The following is a 15,320-nucleotide window of genomic DNA, read 5'->3' on the forward strand; positions in this document are numbered from 1 at the left end:
TAATAATTACAATTTTAATGTTTATAAAAGTGTAATTTTAGGGAAACCACAGGGATACTGTAGTGACCTGAGGCTGGTAGCAGGAATCTATTACCATCCCTAATCCAAAGGGGAAAGAAGGGAGCAAATTTTATCAAAAGTCATACACAGTAGCCTATCAGAGATATATAATAGGGGTCAGAAGTACAAAACATTGGATAGAATCAGTAGTACTTTTTTAATGTTTTTTTTTTTTTTTCAATTTATTTTTGAGAGAGAGAGAGAGAAAGAGAGAAAGAGAGACAGCAGGCTCCAGGCTCTGAGCTGTCGGCACAGAGCCTGACTCGGGGCTTAAACTCCTGAGCTGTGAGATCATGACCTGAGATGAAGTCGGACACTTAACTGACTGAGCCATCCACGTACCCCAAGGATCAGCAGTCTTAAGATCAATGTGATTTTGGTCAGGAATTGAAGTTAACACCTAAAGAAATTTCATAGGAAGCTAACCAAAGGAATAAATACTCTATCTTCTTGCTCCCTGTGATCACCTAATGAGGCTTCCCACTGTCCGTAAACAACTGAAATACAGAAGCAGGAGTCCTGTTGATGAAATAATGCAGGTGAACTTTCTGGGCCATAGGGACAGACAGAAGCAGATGATGAGAGACAGAGGAGAGAGAGCTGGAACAAGCACCCATGCTTCGATTGTTTAGTTACTCTTCACAAACTTCACTGCATTACATGTGCTTCATTATTCCTTTTACTTATATGACTTTAATAACTGAAGCATACTTAGAGACCACCGGAATACGTGATATTACTCTCTGAACAAGAACAGACTTGTATTGTTTGGAGTTTTGAAATGGAAGTAAAAAGAGGCAAGGTGGTTTTTAGGTTCTCTTTCTGTATAAAACTATCCCCATAGCCTCTTTTGTTACCTAGCACTCCCTCCACATCCTTCACCCTACTCTCCACACACACACACACACACACACACATACACACACCACACACACACACACACACAAACTGCCATTCCACAAATTTCCAATTTATTTTGCTACTGTGAACTGAGAAGCCAGATAACAAATTGTAAATTGAAAGGAAAAATGACAGATTCTGTGCTTATGTATTTTGGGGGCTGGGGAAATGATGTTAGATCTTTTGGAATAAGGAGTGAGAACTGAAGAAAAAAAAAAAACAAAACCAAAAAAACTGATTATGTCCGCAGGTTCTCTTGTTCTATCAGAGTGGGCAAGTGTTACTGCCAGGAGATGTGTCTAATGACACATGGAAAACACACTCAATATTTGAATTTCATAATTTCAGTTTTGGAAGATTAACAACTTTTTTTTTAACCTTTATTCTTTCAAAGACGTTAGAATTGAAGTTTCCATTTATAAATCGGCATGTTAAATATATCTTTTGCAACATATTGAAGAATTTGCTCAATTTGGAAATTTTGGGAAAAAAAAGTCGTGAAGAAAAATGGGCTGCCAGTGGGTGCTCTGGTACTCAGTGCTCTGCACCACAGGGTCCATCCCCTCAGCATGGCTGAGCTGTGGTCAGGGGAGCTCAAGTGTCCTACGCAGGCCAGGACTGCTGAGAAATTCCAGAGCACCTTTGCAGGAAGTGTGGATATTTCTCAAAGAGGCCCCATCTGAGCTTTAACCTTCTGAGGTTTCCTATGGGAGAATAAGTGTGAAAGTGAAAACAGACATTGTGGGAAAGAAATAGGTTTCTCTGCCCAAACTGGGAGATGGTTCTGACTCTGTTGGCTATTTAGAAACTCTACAAAATCTGTTGATATTTTAAAGAAAATAAGAGATGATTTATGATGATATCAACGTTGCCCAAGCAGACCATGGGAGAGGAAAACGGCTTCTACACAGAGCATATTGCAATAAAGCAACGGCGGGGCACCGGGGGGCACCATCAAGTGAAATGACTTCAGTCATTAGCCTTAACTACTCCCCATCACCATCCCAACCAAAGGCCTTGGTACCTTCTAGGGCTTGGTGTAAAGGGATGCAGAAGGCCTGAGCCTTCTCTGTCTCCCACCTCCCTCCCACTCTGCCTCTTTCTGATGACTGTGATTGAATCTGGCCTTGGTTTTAGATTTCTGTTGGTTAAGGTGGGTGTGCAGGTATTGTACTGGTTGCTTGTGTGTGTGTGTGGATGTGTGTGGGGGTGTGCCACCGCTGTGTGTTTAAGTGGTGGCAATGGAGGAAATAGTGCAATGAGGGGAGGCAGTGAGTTTTTGGGAAACAAAAAATGTAATAGAGGTGAAGCAGGAGGGATCCTAATCTTATCTCCTCCTATGAATACACCTAGATGACACCCACATTAGTGTAAATAACCCAGGAAATGACTTGAAGACTTGCAGAACAGACTCTCCACAGTTAAATGTAGGAAAAAGGACACATTGAAGAAGATAAGAAGGGCAGAGATATAATTGGGAGCCAAACTGGCCCACGAGAGTGTCAAAGGGAGGCAGGGATGCCACAAGCATAGAGTAGAGAGAAGAGCAGATCCCACACCAGGTACCTCATGCACGGGAGACCTGTACTGGGGAGATGAATCTCCATAACATTTGGCTTTGAAAACCAGAGAGGCTTAATTTCTCAAGTTCTTAAAGTCAGTGAGGCTTAACACCTGGTACTTTAAAAATCAGCAGGCTTAGGGGCACCTGGCTGGCTCAGTCGGTTAAGCGCTCGACTTCGGCTCAGGTCATGATCTCACAGTTCGTGGGTTCGAGCCACATGCCGGGCTCTGTGCTGACAGCCAGCTCAGAGCCTGGAGACTGCTTCAGATTCTGTGTCTTGTTCTCTCTCTGACCCTCCCCTGCTCACGCTGTCTCTCTCTCAGAAATAAATAAAACATTAAAAAAATTAAAAAAAAATATCAGCAGGCTTGGCTCTGGTGAAGCCAGAGGACGACAGCATAACAAACAACCAGCACTAAGATACAGCACAGAAATAGCAGTACGAAAGATGCCTGGGGTGAATGGGAGGGACATTTGTTTGCTAACCTTAGGGTCTGTGTTACAGGGTCAGGGATCTTTGGGAGACTTCTCCAAGAATAAAGGACTTGGCAGGCGCCATTTCCCTATCCAGTCCCCCAGCCTGGATACACAGGTGCCTGAGGGAACCAATGATCAACATCAGTTACCATCAGGGAATGCAGATCAAAACCACATTGATACATCATCTCAAAACTTTCAGAAAGTCTAAGATCAAAACCACTAGAAACAGCAAGTGTTGGTAAGGGTATGGATTGAAAGGAACCCTCATGTTGGGCGCCTGGGTGGCTTAGTCGGTTAGGCGTCCGACTTTCGCTTAGGTCATGATCTCGCGGTTCGTGGGTTCAAGCCCCGCGTCGGGCTCTGTGCTGACTGCCAGCTCAGGGCCTGGAGCCTGTTTCAGAGTCTGTGTCTCCCTCTCTCTCTGACCCTCCCCTGTTCACGCTGTCTATCTCTCTCTCTCTCCTAGAAATGAATAAAAAAATTAAAAAAAAAAAAAAGAAAGGAACCCTCATGCATCATTAGTGGGAATGCAAACTGGTGCAGCCACTGAGGAAACAGATTGGAGTTTCCTCAAAGAAAAATATAAATATAATTACTATAAGATCCAGAAAACTCCACTTTTGGCTATTTATCCAAAGGATATGAAAACACTAATTTGGAAAGATATATATGCACCCCTATGATTACTGCAACATTATTTACAATATCCAAAGTATGAGAGCAAACCAAGTGTCCACTGATAGTTGAATGTATAAAAAAGTGATATATATATATAAATCCATATAAAATAGAATATTACTTAACTATTAAAAACTGCAACAGTATGGTTGATCTAGAGGATATAATGGTAAATGAAACAAGGTGGTCAGAAAAAGACAAATACCATATGCTGAGGAGCCTGAAATTAAGTCCTCCATTAAGAGCAACCTCAGGCTGCAGGTAGCCTCAGTTCCAGGGAAAGCTTCAGCTGAAGTCACCCTCGGATCAGCCAATCAAAAGAAATGTGTAACATTCCTGTGGTCTGAGTCAGGGCTGGGAACTGCAGGTAGTTACTCTGCACAAACTAGCCAATCACTCACCGCTTGCCTAAACCCCACGTAGGCCCTTTGGGCTCACCTCATAATTGGTCATTTTCAAAGGATTCTCAAAGGTCATGTTTGGGTCCCGCCAAAAGTAACAGACGCCTCACAGACACTGAATGGTCACAACTGTTACCATGGATACTGTACAATTATGACTGGTGCTTATGTGATGATGCTATACGTACATGTGCACTGTAACACCCCCGTCCCTTACCTCATAAAAACCCTGCTCACTATTGTTCGGGGCTTCACCCTGCTGCCGCTGCGCCGGTTAACAGGTGAGCCCCTGCTCTAGCTTGTAATAAAGACCCTTTTGTACTTGCATTGGTGCTGGCTCCTTGGAGGTCTCTGGGGACTCGCGATTTGGGCATAACAGTGCTTTCACTCATATGTCGAATTTAAGAAACAAAACAAAGAAAAAAGAAGACAAATGAAAAAACATACTCTTAAATATGGAGAACTGGTGGTCACCGAAGGGAAGGTAGGTGAGGGTGCAGATGAGTTAAATAGATGAAGGGTTTAAGGGTACACTTATCATGATAAGCATTGAGTAATATATAGAATTGTTGAATCACTATATTGTACACCTAAAACTAATGTAACACTGTATGCTAATTATACTGGAAATATTTAAAACAGGTAAATACATAAATTAACTGAAATTCTGCTTGCTTGATAAGGCTACTGTAAATATTCCTTTTAAATAGTTTTAAAGGCTCAGGTATGACACACACATAATATATGCACATAATTATACATATAGATTGGTGTGTGTGTGTACATTATCATTTAATATACATGAACATATGCATGTATTATGTATATGTATATTAGTGCTCCATATTATCTAAGATTTGGATAGTCTGCCTTATTCATTTAAAACTAAACTGTGCTATAGTTTTATTATAACTATAACAATTCTTTCCTTAAAAAGAAGACCACAGCCCAAGTATGGGGCCCCAAATTTTAATTATTCACATAGGATAGATTCTTGAAGGAGAACCACTTAGCCATAGGGTATATATTTTTGCTACTTGTTTTTCAGACAGCTTTATATCTATTCTATTGAGCAGAGGATGAGACTGACTATTTCATTGCAGCTTTCCAACACTGAATATCTGTTTGGGGTTTTTTCCCTAATATTTGCCTATTTTATACACACAGGGAAGAAAGATATGTATCAATTTTAATTGTTCATATGTTATTTCTTGAACATTTGAACCTGGTTTTATTTATTAGCAATTTGTATTTCTTCATTTAAGTCCTTTGACTACTTTTCTATTAGTAAGATATATTAGATATTAGATATAAGATATTAGTAAGATATTACTACTCATCATTACTCTTCATGTAATAAGGACAATAATATATTAAGGCTATTCCACATATTTATTGCATGTATGTTTTTACAAATATTCTATGCTGTGAAACTTTATAAATAGTCACTAATAGTTTTTCTTATGGGTCAAAAAGCTTAAAACATCTGCTAACAGTCTCGAGAAGTGCTGTAGTGCTCTGTGACCTCCAGCAAGCAGTTCAGCAGTTAACTTATCATTCATATTCACTTGAACTCTGTATATTCTGAATCTACAGTTTCCAGGACCACTTCAGGAGCTTGTTCCAGGCCCACTTAATTTCCTACTGCATGGATCTGCCTACTTTCTTCTTTGAAAAGCCCGAAGGAAAGTCAGGGTCAGACCAATGAAACAAAATGTTATGGACCTAGCAGAAGTTGGGAAGTTTGGTTTGTTGATGACAAAATAGATTGTTTCATCCTTTAATGAATACAAGTAATGGCAAGAACTTTAATGAATCCACATCCTATCAGGAAAAGTCATGAAAGTTGCCTTAGGGAGGTCAATTATTTTTTATGTCTTTTTAGTGTACGTTTTATGGCTCTGTATGGCTGGATTAATTAGCACAAGGACTATATAGGAAAATGACATGAAAACAAGCTGTTTTACCTAATGTGAGTAAGCATGACAAAAAATAATTAAAATGTAGTCACTTCTTGAATGTTTTCAAATATTATTCTATTTTAAACAAAACTACAGCTGCAAATTGCATGATATCATTAACATACATTATTGAACCTTTATATGTCCCATTTATTTCTCATGGCTCAGAATTAAACTTTCATTTGTCCTCTGTTTCCTGCCTATTTATGACTGTACAAGGATGTCTTATGATTTCTTTTATCTTTCATTGAGATTGTATATAATTAATCTCCCACTACTTGGTATGATTACAACCTCAGAACTATAGAATTATATATATGTATGTATATGCATATGCACATACACATATATTCATATTAAGTGGCATGCAATTTTTCTTAATGGCAACAATTATATGGCCAAATAAGACACATTTTTTATGGAACTTCTAATCACTTCTATGTGCATTTTGAGCATTCAAATCCACATACAGAGATTTTGAGGTGCTAGCACCAATACCCAAAATCCACTAGGCATACATGATGTATCTCATAGAATCACAAGATATCTGACAGATATAAAGTGCAAAGTTAGGGCCATCTTGAACAGCCTTTTAAAAAATGAAAGGTTTCATATGTCCACTGAGTAAATCCTATGAACTATTTGTTCTTCTTTATAAGAAAACAATAATTAACATTCAGTGACCACTTTCTGCATCAGAGGGTTTTCTTATTTGTAAGCACTTTAAGCAGCTCTTGCTGGGGTAAGCAGAAAGGGAGTTTATTAAGAGATATTAGGCATTTCACAGAATCATTAGGAAGGCTGGGAACTAGACCAGATGCTAAACAGAGGAAAAGTGCCCCAAACCTTATTTTAATGACCAGTGCTAACATACTGGTATATATTGCCTAACACCAGGCTTTCCCGTAATAATCCCCAAAGTGCTTTTGGTACGGGATCTGCTCCTTTGTTCCAGCTCTTCCCACCAACTCTTGAAAAACAGCTTTCCTTTTTTTTCTTTCAAGTTTTGACTGCCAGCAGCTCATAAGCCCTTGTTGGCATGATCCCGCCCATCACTGGAGCCCGAGTCACCAGTTGTATACTGTTTGCTACGGAGGCTTCAGAAGCAAGCAACTAGTTTTGTCAACTCCAATGGTGGGAGACAGTTTGCGGCCCATTAATAATCACAACATACAGAAGGCCCAAAACACAAAATGTAGGCCTGATTGGTCAAAAGCAATAAAGTCACACATTCATCAAAATGTCCATGTGTCAAGCACTGTGGTAAAAGCTTTGTAAAAAAGACCCAATTTTCTGTTCTATATGTGGGAAAATGGAGACAGAAACTACGTAATTTGTCCAGGGTCACAAGGCTAATAAATAGTACTATCAATACTCAAACCAAGACTTCCTAAAGCATTATAAAATCTTTACAAAGGATTAGAAAATCTTTCCTTAGCTATGTCCTTCAGAAACAAAGACATCATTAAGTGTCATGTAATTTTCCTTAATAGTAGCATTTATTATATGACAAAATTATTCATATTTTTATTGAACTTCTTCTAGTCACTCCCGAATGCATTTTGAGCATTTGAATATACATACAGAGATCGTGAAGGCAACATTTAATTCAAAGTGATTAAGTTCATGGTAAGAAATAATTTTTGTTTTTCTCTTAATGAGTCACGTGGATAGATTTATGATTTTTAAGAAGTGAAGTATTTATTTTAGTTAAAGGTAAGAAAATTTATACTTGTAAAATAAATCATGTGTTTATAGAAGAAATGCCCTAAGTTAACTATGCTAAGTGATTCCCTTACTAATTACCATTGAACCCTAAAAGGAAGTTCATCAAATATTCATACACATTTGCCCCTTTTCCAAAATTGTAATAAAATCATAAGATATCTCAGAAACTATCATAACACTGTGATTAAATGCCCATTTTTATTTTAATGATAATGTATTAGATCTGCAAATAGAAAATAAAGGTTAAACATGATGCAATATTGACTTTTAATAAAATGTAGTGATTCTAATGGTAAACAAAGCATTGGTCTATATTTGATTGAAACCATTCTCTGTAACTACATAATCTCCCCTCCCCTTATTATGAGAAGCATTACAAGTGACTATGCAGGAGATGAAAAACGAAAATCTATGGTAAAGGTAATGGTCTTTGAAAATTTTCTCTAATGAGTAATTTGTGGCTCAGTGGATTTCAAGAGATTATTGGTTTTGGAAATGGATTCTATCAACTAAGGAGATAATGAAAATCATTAGGGCTGAATAAAATAAAACAGCAAATTTGTAATGCACACTAGCATTTTCCAAGTCTCTAGTTTGCACACAAGTTGAAAACCTTGTTTAAAAACACAATTACAAAAGTTATTTTACATAGGCCAGTATATTTCTTGTTATATAGTGAGTTTACATTTATAGCGAGGAATAATATTACATCGAATGCTATCTTTGAACATACATTTTTTTAAAACCAGAAATTTAGGACATTATTATATAATACAAAAGAGCATGTCATCTCCATGTACTTGATGCCAAGTAATTATAATTCATATATAGATTATATGAAAATAGATTGACTCAGGGAATTTATGTATCATAGATTCAATACAGAAATAGCTCCCGGTATCATTTCAGGATAATTTGCTTGACATTCTAGACCAAAAATTCTTAACCTTTATTTTTCCTCGCACACTCCTGTCTGTTCTACTTGTATCCTCAGGCCTTAGATCAGTGCCACGTACACAAGAGAAAGGCAACTGAAATGTGTTGAAGAACTATCTGAATGAAAAAAAATATATATGTATACATACACATATACATATACTTAAATTACAGAAGCTTGGATTGTATCAGATTTAAATTGTTACCATCACAAACTCCTTAAAATAAAAAAATGTATTTATATTAATGCATTACATAAAGAATGGATTATACTAAACAAGATAATAGTTTTAAAAGCTTAGTTTGATCATTTTTAACAATTAAGTGAAAACCGGTTAGTAATGAGATTCTTTGTATTTTAAAGTTTATTTATTTTGAGAGGGAGAGAGCACAGGAAGGGCAGAGAGAGGAGAATTCTGAAAGAGATCTGCACAGTGAGCACAGAGCCCGACACACGGCTGAAGCTCACAATCTGTGAGGTCATAACCTTGGCCCAAATCAGGAGTCTGGCACCCAACCAAACTGAGCCAGCAGGTGCCCCTTTTCCTTTCTTATTAATGTGTAATCAATATACAATGTTATATTAGTTTCTGGTATGCAACGTATTCATTCAACTGTTCTATACATTACTCAGTACTAACCATGATAAGTGCAATCACCATACAACATTATTACAATATTATTGACTCTATTCCCTATGTGGTACTTTTCATCTCTGTGACTTATTTTATAATTGGAAGTTTGTACCTCTTAGTCCCCTATACAGTTTTTCATAATCATTTATACTAGAGGATTCTTTTTTTTAAATGTCTATTTATTTTTAAGGCGGGGGCAGAGAGAGAGGGAGACACAGAATCCAAAGCAGGCTCCAGGCTCTGAGCTGTCAGCACAGCACGGACATAGGGCACGGACTCACAAACCGTGAGATCATGACCCGAGCCGGAGCCAGACGGTCAACCAACTGAGCCACCCAGGTGCCCCTATAATAGAAGAATCTTAAACAGGCCATCGTGAAAATGAAAAAACTGGGGGCACCTGGGTGGCTCAGTCGGTTAAGCCTCCGACTTCTGCTCAGGTCACGATCTCACGGTGTGTAGGTTCAAGTCCCACATTGGGCTTGCGCTGACAGCTCAGAGCCTGGAGCCTGTTTCAGATTCTGTGTCTCCCTCTCTCTGACCCTCCCCTGCTCACGCTCTGTCTCTCTCTGTCTCTCAAAAGTAAACATAAACGTTGAAAAATTAAAAAAAAAAGAAAATGATAAAACTGTATGTGTGAATCATTTTATGAAACAACTCTAGTCAAACCAGTGCTAAGAAACAATAAGATTTTAAATGAAAGCAAGTTTTGAATATTCTAACTTTAAAAATAACACAAAGGGGTAAGACAAAGAAAAAATGTGATAGAATAAGAAAAGTACAAATTATGAGTATATGGATACATGTGGCAACTTACTGGTATATATTCTGTCATGAGTCCCATAATTATCTTTATAGATCTTCTTGCTGATTGATGGCCATCAAAAAAAGAAAGAAACCAAAACTGTTTCTTATTGTCTTTATTAAAAGAAAAATGTTCATTTAAAACAGTGGACCACCAGTGATTAGAAAAATACTACTATGGCTTTATAGAATTAGCCTTGAAATATTTTGATAGTAAGAATTAAAGAAAAAAGACATTATTTACTGACATTACATTAGAGAGTGTAATGTACTATGAAATATTATGTTTAATTTTGTAAACAAAGAAACCATAGCACAAAGTGCTTAACAAGGATGTCCAGATTCTCACAAGTCACAAATAGTGATGTAGGTTTTTTTTTTTAAGTTTATTTATAAGACCTAAGATGTATAAGACGTAAGAGAGGGAGACACGGAGAGCATGTGCAAGAGGGGCAGAGGGACGGAGAGAGAGAATCTCTGTCAGCACAGAGCCTGATGCAGGGCTCCCATTGATGAACCATGAGATCATGACCTGAGCTGAAATCAAGGGTCAGACACATAACTGAGTCACCCAAGTGCCCAAAAAGAGTAGTTTTAACTCTAGATCTATATTCAAAGTCTGTTTCCCTAAAAAGAGAAATTCAAAGATCTAGCACAAATTTCAAGGGTGATTTATATTCTTGAAGTAGATTCAGAATTTTGTTTTGTTGTTGTTGTTGTTGTTGTGTGGGTGTGTCTGTGTTTATTGTTGCTGTTTTTATTCAACTACAGATTCAGTGATACTTTGAAAGAACATTTTAATCTAGGTCTAGTCTTAATTTGCAAATATGTGAAAGGTGTTCAAAATCTGAGCAGCATATAGTAGGGAATAATGACCAAGTCCTAAAGACCTGATTTTCCTCCCATTTTAGCCTATTTAATTTTTATTCATTTTGTGCTATTTTTCATAATTCAGTCACTTCATATATCGATTCTCTCATTTAGGATCTATTTGCAAATATCTATTATTAACATGGATACTGTGTTAGACTCTGGGAATACAACAGTAAAAACAAAACGAAACAAAACAAAGCACTTTTGCCTGCAAGGACAAGCAAAATGGGAAAATAATAAAAGTAAATGGAAAACTATACTGTAGCCTGAGAATTGTAAAGATAGATTTATAAAGGGTGTCTCCGGAAGTAAATGGAAAACTATACTGTAGCCTGAGAATTGTAAAGATAGATTTATAAAGGGTGTCTCCGGAATCCATAGTAGGACTATCTTAGCTAGTTAGAAAGAGCAGGGAAGTGTCTTTGAGAAAAGTAGTATCTGGCAGATGAGTCACATCTATCAAGACAAATTAAGCGGGAACAAGGGGTGGAAAGTGGGAGTAAGTTATAGGCTGAGGAATGATACATGCAAAAAGCCCTGGCTAGTGAAGAGAGGTGAAACTAATTATTTATCTAAATTTGAGATCACAGAAATCCTCAGGGCTTGATAGGAGATGAGGTATGAATATAATCATAAAGGTAATTTTAAATTAAGCCAAATTCATAAATTTGGACTTTATCCTGAGGAAAAAAAAATAACTTTGGTCAGGCAAACTACTTGCAGATTTAAGTCAAGAATAACGAGATTATAGATAAGAAGGTTAGTTAGGAAATTCTTTACAGAAAACTGGATAAAAATTAATGGTAGCTTGAATTAAAGTAGCTAAAGATAACAAATCCTTTTGTTCCCAATCAAGTTACCAACTTGTACCTATGTTTGTATTCCTTTTAAAAGTTCACTTCAAGGGCACCTGGGTGGCTCAGTTGGTTAAGTTTCTGACTTCAGCTCAGGTCATGATCTCATGGTTTGTGGGTTTGAGCCCTGCATCGGGCTCTGTGCTGAATGCTTGCTCAGAGCCTGGAGGCTGTTTCAGATTCTGTCTTCTCTCTCTGCTGCTCGCCTGCTCATGCTCTGTCTCACTTTGTCTCTCAAAAATCAGTAAATGTAAAAAAAAAAGAATAAAAGTTCACTCAGACCTAATCTCTTATATAGAACATATTAGGACATATTTTTTTCTTTAGTTATGTTAATACAAAACATTTTACAATCCTTAAGGAGAACATGAAGGATATGATGGGTATTAATGATATAGCACATACCTTACACTATTAGCCCAGTGCTACTTAAAGTTTGAAGACTAGCACTAATTAGCATCAATTGAGATACTGTTAAAAATGTAAATTAATACATTTAATATGTACCAAAACTACCAAGAATTTCTACAGGTGAGCCTATGATAGATAAAGATAGGATAAAACAGGTAGAGAGGGAAAGATTAGGACCTGAGGTCTCTGGGTGGGGAAAAACACATATTTTGCACTAATGCTAGGAGAGTCTGATCATAACAAACCTCCTCAGGTATAATCTTCTACTTAAGAATGTAACAGACATCACCTCTCAGCCTCAAGTTTCACTCAGGAATTTGACAAAAGATCTGACTAAAAATAAGCAGACCATAAAATGTTATGACCACAAGGAAAGGTATGGTGATAGACCACCCCTCATACAACGGAAATGAGCCAATCATGAATGGACAACCCAGCACATAAAGCTATCAAGCCAATAAGGGTAGAACCCAAGAAGGAACAAGGGGGAAGGGAAGGGGATGTATGACCAGAACCTTATTTAAAAAGGCCCTTGCCTCTAGTCCGCTGGCATTCACTTTTGAATGTCCCCTTTCTGTAAAGACAGCTTTCCTAGTATTCTTACTTTCTAATCTTATTCTCTAATAAACTTTTGCCTGCTATTAATTTTGTGTCCACCTCTTCATTTTTCAAAGCGGTGAGACAACAAATCCCAGGTATTGAGGTAAAAAATCCTGAAACAGACTCAAGTTCTCCATGCTATTGTAATGATTACTAACATTTAGATTAACTAGTCAATGATGTAATATACTTAAAAACAATATTATTTATGGATAGAAGTAACGTATGTCCTTATGTTCAAAAACTAAACAGAAATAATAACAATGGTAAATGTCAAACATTCCAGCCTTACATTGAGTACAAACGATTATTGGTGTGTTTTTGTTTTATTGTTATAAAAATAGTTTTATATCTCAAATTGTAGAACAATCTTGTTAACCCATCTAAAATATGAAAATTTATTTTGTATAGTACAGGTACTCTGTTGTCTATGGTGACTTTATGTAGAAATAGGAGAGGTTAAAATACCAGATATAAGTATTTGATAAATTATCAAAGTTTCTAGAAGAAACGTTCTAGATTAAGTTTCTAAAACTGCTATAGGTTGACATAAAAGAGACTTCAGATGTTATAGAATTCATAGAAATTGAACATTTCCTCCCATATTATTTTTTTACTTGAAATTATTTTTGTCAGTGAAGAGTACCTATGACAACTTAGGAAGACATAAAGAAGACCAAAACAGTAATTGTGATATATTCATTACAAACTTATATGCAAAGATAAATCTTCATTAACTATCATAATTGTTTCCTGACTTTATAAATGTAAACATACATAAACCACTTTTTTGTTAATGGGCATAGTACTGCGTAGTCTCCAGGCTCTGAGCTGTGAGCACAGAGACTGATGAGGGGCTCAAACTCATGAACTGTGAGATCATGACCTGAGCTCAAGTCATATGCTTAACTGACTGAGCTACCAAGGTATCCCAGCAGCAACTTCAAAAAGTTTGCAAATATATATAGACTTTAGGGGCCACAAACATAGACTCCACTAGCTACCAGAGATAGGTGATTGGAGGTGTCTCCTGGGCAGAAGTTACATAAATTAGGGCTCCAGATGAATGTATAAGCTCCTTTCTGGAAGATACTGTGAGCTGGAGAAAGGAGGGAGAGCTCCAAGATGATATCCAGTCTATGTTCCTTGAGAGCAGCTTGGTAGACCACTAAATGCATCCTAAACCTTGAGCTTTCCCCTCAGTTTGAATCTCTAGGATGAACAAAGTGGCCTCCTTCACAGATAAAGTGGAGAGTGTGCCTCAGTCAGCTGTCCATGCAGTGTTCTGGGGGTTGTAGCCTTCCGAGAATCATCCTGGATCGCCAATGTCCTGTGGGAAGAGGAAAACAGGGAATCTTCCAGGATGTGTGTAAAGCACCCCTTCAGGAGAGACTGGTGCCCTGTAGCACAGCAGAAAGTGAGTGTGATGATAATACTCACTCTCCAAAGTCTCTGGAAAAGATTATAGTCACTGCCTCTGGCCAGTCATGATAATTAGCTGATAGACTTCTTTCACGGAAAAACAGAGCTCCTTTGTCCATTGTCTATTACTGTGGCCACTTACTCTGTTGGTTACAGTCCTGTGGGATCCACAAGCTTAAGCTCCACTGCCCACCACAGCCTAGCAATGCAGAGGTCACAAAAATTGGGGGTTCAGAGAGGGACAGGAACTCTTTTTTGGTGACACTGATTATTACAGTCCCATCACCAGGAGTGCAAGTTCCCCTGGCCTCCAGAGCCAGGCAATCAAGAGGCATCCCCTGTGCGGCAGCTGCAAAAGTCAAGCCAACAGAAGTTTTAAAGGTTCCCTTCTGGGAGATACTGGTGTTCTGAACCATGGCAAAGGGGGTCCACTGAAAACACTTTAAAATTATTAAAGCCTTGTAAAGATTGCTTATTAATATTAAAAGTTGATGGAAATAAAACCAAAGAAGAAGGAAAAAGGGAGTAAAAATTATAATAGTAGATTCAAAATACCAATTGCTCTATTTAAAAAATAAAACTGGGGTGCTTGTGTGGCTCGGTCAGTTAAGCATCTGACTTTGGCTCATGTCATGATCTTGTAGTCAGTGAGTTCGAGCCCTGCATCAGGCTCTGTGCTGACAACTCAGAGCCTGGAGCCTGCTTCGGATTTTGTGTCTCCCTCTCTCTGACTCTCCCTTACTCATATTCTGTCTCTGTCTCTCTGTCTCTCAAAAAATAAACATTTAAAAATAAAAATAAATAAGTAAAACTATTGAGTGATTAAAGACAAAAGCCGCAGCATAGATGGTGTGTGGTACTGGTACTACTAAATATCTGATCAGGTTAAACAGATCATTATTTTTTAATGTTTTATTTATTTCTGAGAGAGAGAAAGAGAGAGACAGCATGAGCAGGGGAGGGTCAGAGAGAGCGGGAGATACAGAATCTGAAACAGGCTCCAGGCTCTGAGC

General features: G+C 37.6%; 2 long non-coding RNA genes across 9 annotated transcripts in view; one reads left to right on the forward strand and one right to left on the reverse strand.

Moving 5' to 3' along the window:
* The window catches only part of LOC144236529 (uncharacterized), a 231,149-nt gene extending 227,087 nt beyond the window's left edge, over nt 1–4,062 (reverse strand). For all 6 annotated transcript variants that reach the window (XR_013336592.1, XR_013336593.1, XR_013336590.1 and 3 more), the window contains exon 1: nt 3,888–4,062. This is a non-coding gene — a long non-coding RNA (uncharacterized LOC144236529). The remainder of the gene's footprint in view (nt 1–3,887) is intronic.
* Nucleotides 4,063–4,312: 250 nt separating this feature from the next.
* LOC144236530 (uncharacterized) overlaps nt 4,313–15,320 on the forward strand; it is a 67,692-nt gene continuing 56,684 nt past the window's right edge. For 2 of the 3 annotated variants that reach the window (XR_013336596.1, XR_013336598.1), the window contains exons 1-2: nt 4,313–4,364; nt 7,590–7,673. This is a non-coding gene — a long non-coding RNA (uncharacterized LOC144236530). Of the gene's footprint in view, nt 4,365–6,000; nt 6,056–7,589; nt 7,674–15,320 lie in introns of those variants that run through there. The other variant, XR_013336597.1, reaches the window with a different exon arrangement.

Source organism: Crocuta crocuta, unplaced genomic scaffold (assembly GCF_008692635.1).
Source record: "Crocuta crocuta isolate KB4526 unplaced genomic scaffold, BGI_CrCroc_1.0 scaffold435, whole genome shotgun sequence".
Lineage (NCBI taxonomy): Eukaryota > Metazoa > Chordata > Mammalia > Carnivora > Hyaenidae > Crocuta > Crocuta crocuta.